The sequence below is a fragment of the Rattus norvegicus genome, chromosome 8 (assembly GCF_036323735.1).
Source record: "Rattus norvegicus strain BN/NHsdMcwi chromosome 8, GRCr8, whole genome shotgun sequence".
Taxonomy (NCBI): Eukaryota; Metazoa; Chordata; class Mammalia; order Rodentia; family Muridae; genus Rattus; species Rattus norvegicus.
This window is the reverse complement of record NC_086026.1, coordinates 57,223,541-57,229,777: the sequence shown is the minus strand read 5'-3', so window position 1 is coordinate 57,229,777 and position 6,237 is coordinate 57,223,541. Positions and strand designations below refer to the sequence as shown.

The window sequence follows — 6,237 nt, the reverse complement described above, 5'->3', positions numbered from 1 at the left end:
GTAAATGCGTAGACAGAGACTTTGGGGACCAGCTTTCTCAGCGAGGAAAGCAGACGCTCTCATACGAACACGTTAACCGGTGTCACATGGTAGCTTCATTTCTGTTGTTATTCCTCCTTTCCACGCTTACAACCCACTGATAACTATTTCTATTTGTTTCTCGTTTATCCTCATCTGGTTTCTCTTTACAGAATAAGCAGGCTCACATCCACATATGAAGCACGATGTCTTCTCCCTTGCACAAAAGGTGACATATAGTCTAACTCAGTGCCCAGGACACGATTTTTAATTACCAGCCCTTACTAAAGAAATGGCTGATTCCAGATCTAAGGCCAAGAAAGTACAAAGTAGGCTTACATATTTTCTTTGCTATAAAGAAAAGGAGACTCGGTGACAGAAAGGGGATGTATCCAAAAGACAAAGGAGTCAGTTTGAAAGGGCTCTAATTAGAAAAATGTTAGACAATTTGAGCATCAAAATTACTACTGAAGGTAATGAGCTATAATATTGAACAAAAAAATCCATAAAATCATAGTGATGCCCAGAGAAAGAAAAGGAGGGGATTCTGGGAGAATAAAATTCTTCATTTCCTGAGAAAGCTATCTAAAAAGGACAGGAAAGGGATGGAATTAGAATATGATCATTGCTTTGGGCAAAGATCACCAATGGATGCTGAAATCGTTGGGGTGGGGACTGTTGGAGCACAGGTTATCCACACGACCTCAAACTGTCACCTCTCCCTCATCTCCAGTTGACTTCTGAAGTGAGAAGAACAACATCTAGAAGATACTACCAAATCTAAGTCATCCAAGTTTGCTTCCCTGATGATGAAGCAATAAGTTGTCAAAGGACACCTGGTGTGACTTGTGAGAGGCCCCAGCATCATCTCTTCTCTTCTTGAGAAAGGGAGACAGACAGACAGACAGACAGACAGACAGACAGATAGACAGAGACAGAGACAGACACACACAGACTAAAAAATGGTATCAATTCAGACCTTGAGATACTGTGAAAAGATGTCAATGATTCTTCAAGATACTATTGCTGTGAGATACACACAGACAGATACACACAGACAGACAGACATACACACAGTCAGACAGACACACACTGACATACATACACAAACACACACAGAGACAGAAACACACAGAGACACAGGCACACATGTGTTCATGAACACACACAGGTACACACACACACACACACACACACACACACACACACATACACACGAAATCATTCCCAAAATAACTTCTTTTTCAAAAACCGAAAATAAAACTAGAATTTGTGAAAGGGCAAAGCTAAATGTCTATGACCAATCCTTCATCTCTAATGGGAAATCCCAAATGATAGACTTTTTAAAAAAAATGAAATCAGAAATAATGGAAATATCAGCGCTATGAAGAAATCCCATTTTCTTGATTAAAACTGTGCACTGTTTGGAGAGCACTGTGTGCTCTGACTGATCCTGAGCTCACAGACAGCCACTTGCCTCCGGAGTGGGGGGATGGAGGGCATGTGCCACCATACCTAACTATAATTCTCCCTTCTTTTCTTAGCACTCAAAAGTGACATTTTAACATCACTCAGTTATATTACCCCTTACTCTAAGCACCAGCCGTTTAGTTGTTTATAACAGAGTAATTTGCATGGCTATCCAAGGGAGCCATGTTAAAATGAATTGACTTTGTGTTTCGTTTACCAGTGTGTAAACAGCTTCTGATCTTTGTATTCTCCCCACGTTTCTATTTTATTTTTAAAATTTATTTATTTATTATATGTAAGTACACTGTAGCTGTCTTCAGACACACCAGAAGAGGGCATCAGATCCCATTACAGATGGTCGTGAGCCACCATGTGGTTGTTGGGATTTGAACTCAGGACCTCTGGAAGAGCAGTCAGTGCTCTTAACCACTGAGCCATCTCTCCAGCGCCCTCTCCATATTTTTATTTTTAAAAAAACAAAATTTATAGAAAAATTACAACAGAAACTGACATCAGCACACCCAACACTTGGCTTGGGTTTACCAGAGCCTAGTGTTCGAGCACATTTTGCATTCCCATGTGTTGTCTCTCCTGTGCTGAGCAGTCTTTGTTTTTCACCTATGAATGTCTTAACGATCTGCAAGTACATCACAGATACCATGATACTTGATCCCTAAATTTTTGTCTTTTTTCCTCTAAGAATAAGATTATTTCTATATATAACCACACTATGATCATATTCAAGAGATTTAAAATTGATATTACCATACTGTTTAACTTACTATCCAGTGTTAAATTCCTAATTGATCCAAACATTTATCTTTAAAGCCATTTGCTCCCTGCCCAATACCAAATTCAATAAAGATTCTGGCACTGTATTTGGTTATATATCTTTACTGTAAAATACACTATCATTCTCTGTGGTGAGGTATGTGTCTGTGTATATGAATATGTGTGTATATGTCTCTCTGTGTGTCCAGGTTTGTATATGCCTCTCTGTGTATCTGTATATGTGTCTGTGTGTATGTGGTATATGTGTATGTGTGTGTATATACTTCTTTGTGTGTGTGTATAGTGTGTTTGTATGTCTTATGTATGTATATGTGTGTATATATGTATGTATCTGTATACGTGTCTGTGTGTGTATGTCTATGGGTGTATCTGTGTGTCTGTGTATGTCTGTGTTTGTGTGTATGTGGTGTGTATGTCTTTGTGTGTATATATGTCTGTGTGAGTGTGGTGTGTGCCTGGGTATATGTAGTGTGTGTCTTGTGTATGTATATGTGTGTACATGTGCCTCTGTATGTATGTGTGCCTCTGTGTGTGTGTGTGTGTGTGTGTGTGTGTGTGTGGCATGTTTCTTTGTGTGTATCTGTGTGTGATATACAGAGGTGTAGGATATGTAGCTCTTTTGCAAATGTGTGTATGTTGGAACTCCAAATCTGACATCAGGAGTTTCCCTCAGTCATTCTCCACTGTGTCTACTGAGGCAAGTCCTGGTGATGAACCCAGAGTTTGCCAGTTCAGCCAGTCTAGCCAGCCAACATGCTGTGGGGAATCTCCTGTCTCTACAACCTATTCACTAGGGCCACACTCTCCCAGCTTTTATATGAGTGTTGGAGATCTGAATTCCAGTCATGGTGCTTGTGTGGCAAGTGGCTTTATCCCGAGATATCACCCCAGCCCTGGACTGACTCTGACCCCTAAGTCCTGGAGAGAACACTGTGATGAAACACTAAAAGCAGGAAAGTGGAGGCACAAACAGTGTGTTCAGCTGGCAGAGCTCTAACTCTCCAACAGTCACTGGGGAGAGCCAAGAAGCAACTCAGTTTACACTTCAGATCCTCAGGGTTGCTGAGAACAGCAGCATAAGCAATGTTCTGAAGAGAGAAATGAAGATGGTTAGAGGAGGCCCGGCTGGGAGTTTGTCTTCAAAAAGCAGACTCTCTTTTGTACTCCAGCAGCTATAAATCTGACCTTCTCTATAAACTGAAAAATTATTCTATGTAAAGCATAAAAAAGACATATTGAAGGCAAGAGCATCATAGCAAAAGCCCAAAGATTAAATAAAAGTTTATATCAGACCGTTGAGAGCTGACCTCTGATCCCCACCCCCACTTGATTCCCAGGAAGCTGGCAGCCAAGTACTCACTTACCAAGCAGGAAAGAAGAGACTCAAAAAAAATGCATAAGGACCACTGTGACTGCCTAGACGGACATCACCAGCATGAGGTGAGTCCTGGTCTCAGATATGAGCAGACAACCAAAGAATGATGGCTGTTTAAGGGAGGAGTCACTGTGAGTGACAGGAATTAAAACAAACAAACAAAAATCAAGGAAAGAAACTGAGGTGACAGAAGAAGAACAAACATTAACATCTCCAGAGAAATAAGTGACCACATTGTACTCTTGTTTAACAAGAAAGGAATGCAGAGGAAAAAATGTTAAGCCTTCGTAGGAGAAAAGGATGCTGGGGAGTCAGAACACAAAGGCAGATAGAAAATGTAAGAGAAAATAAAATAAGAAGATTAGATAAGTAATAAATTACTTTTTAATTAAACTAAAGTTTCACAAGGAGAGAATAGAAACTATGAAGACTGAAAACAAGAAGACCTCATTAGGACAAAACATAAAGAAAAAATTTCAAAACCTAAGATGGTTTTCAAGTGTTCAAAGCTTTTTTTATCTCCTTCAACTTAAATGGGTGGATAGATAGGTAGGTAGGTAGGTAGGTAAGGTAGATAGATAGATAGATGGTAAATAGATAGATAGGTAGATAGGTAGGGTGGATAGATAGATAGATAGATAGATAGATAGATAGATAGATAGATAGATAGATAGATAGATAGATAGATAGATAGATGGTAAATAGATAGACAGGCAGACAAGTAGATAGATAGTAAGCAAGGGGCTCTGAGACTACCATCTCAGCTTTCTCCTTAAAGCTGTAAAGGTATCACCAATGCTGGGTCAGTGTCCTTTGCTTCCCTCACCAGTTCCTCCTGGATGTTCATGTAAGACCCCTAATCTCCTAAAACTGTTCTGCTTAAGAACATCTGTGACCTACACCTTGCTGAGTTCAATCATTCTTCAGTGGCCAGTTTACAGCTGAGACATGAACATACCGCAGGGACTTTGTACTAGTCATTACCTTTATATAAAATATCCCCACATCCCAGAATTATGATGGCATGCTATCTGCCGTGTCTTTCCTAGCATGCCACCTTCTGCAACCACACCCCAGTGTAACTGATTTCCTGCTAAGGACTGCATAGGATGGCCTCTCACCGGGGTCTTAGGCTTTGTACAAGCCATCTTAATCATAGTCCATTGAAGAGTGTCTGGATGGATTTGCCTCTTGTAAGCTGGTCCATAAATGTCCATTCTCAGTAATGGTACAGTTTTGACCTGGGAGAATACACCTCTCCATCTCCTCCCCCGTGTCCTTAAAATATAAAGAAAGTGTGTCTGAATGCCTGGAAGGTCTCTGGGCTGGGTTCCTGCCAACTTCTAGAAGGGATGCTGTTTGAGAGTGTGGGCAGGATATGAGCAGCACTTGATGCAAATTAATTAACTTGTCAAATCCTTTCTCTCCCATAGCATGAATGCAACAGATTTTTTTTTTTTCAGAAGAAAAGAATGTCTTCCTGTGGGCTGTGTGTCCATTTCCTTGCTTCTCTTTGAATTCCAACTTTTGGTTTCGAGGTACACACAAACTCAGAAGGATTTTTTTTTTTTGCAGTATGAAATGATCCACACTGCTCTAAATCTGGCCAGAGGAAAATTCCTCTAGAGATGATGTAAGTCAAGGCTGTTGTCAAGTCAGAGGGTCATAACTGAACTCTTGATCCAATGCCCCAGTTAGGGGCAACTAACTTGTTTTAATATTTAGGCTTTTGCTGATGCTATTCCATGTTTCTATGAGAACTTGACTTGTCTAAATATGTCGCATAACATCCTCATTCATTAAATTCATACTCATTGCCAGACTTCTCTCTGATGCACTAGAAGATCCTCAAAGGCTGATGTGTCTTTCAAACACCCAGAAGATGTACAGTGTAATTTCTTCCTAGGGTTCATAAAATGTGTTCAAAGAGCTTTAATAAATTATTAAATGCCTTAATTCTATATATCTTACTTATTTTAAAAAGATTTTTTTGTCTTATGTGTATGAATGTTTTTTCCGCATTTATGTATAGATGTGTACAGTGTGAATCCTGGTGCCGACAGAAGACCGAGAGGTTTATGGCTCCGCTGGAACTGAAGTAAGTGGCGATTGTAAACTGCTGTTGAGCACTGGGAACTGAACCCAGGTCCTCCGTAAGAGCAGCAAGTGTTCTCCAGCCTGCTGTGTACCTTCTTTAAAGACAGCCGGAGTCCGTACAATCTCAAGACAATAAAAAGAAATCCGGTAATAGGGAGACAGGGCACAGGGCAGTGTGGGATTGCATGTGAAAGAAGCCAAGGGCATACCCAGGATGAAGAGGAAAGAAAAGCCCAAGATCGAAAGCCTGTGCCAATCAAACGCCTGTTTACTTTCAGCTGTGGTTTTTCCAAATCATCTGTGGCTTGTGCCAAATGAATTCAAGGACAAGGAATGTTGGTGGAGATTAATAAACTCAGTGCCACAGGTCCAGAGACCCCTTTTCAGGCTTCAGGCTGTTTGTTTCTTACTGTGTCTTCCATGTGACAGAAACAGGGCAAGGGAAGCTCTCTATGAGTAGAGCACCAGCTCAAGCCAGCCCAATG

General features: G+C 40.6%; 1 long non-coding RNA gene across 1 annotated transcript; it reads left to right on the top strand.

Annotated features, from left to right (window-relative positions):
- The first annotated feature begins 3,627 nt into the window (after window positions 1-3,627).
- On the top strand, window positions 3,628-5,967 carry LOC120094370 (uncharacterized). Its single transcript, XR_005488713.2, has 3 exons — window positions 3,628-3,720; window positions 5,231-5,288; window positions 5,688-5,967. It is a non-coding gene; the product is annotated as an uncharacterized LOC120094370 (long non-coding RNA).
- The last annotated feature ends 270 nt before the right edge of the window (window positions 5,968-6,237 follow it).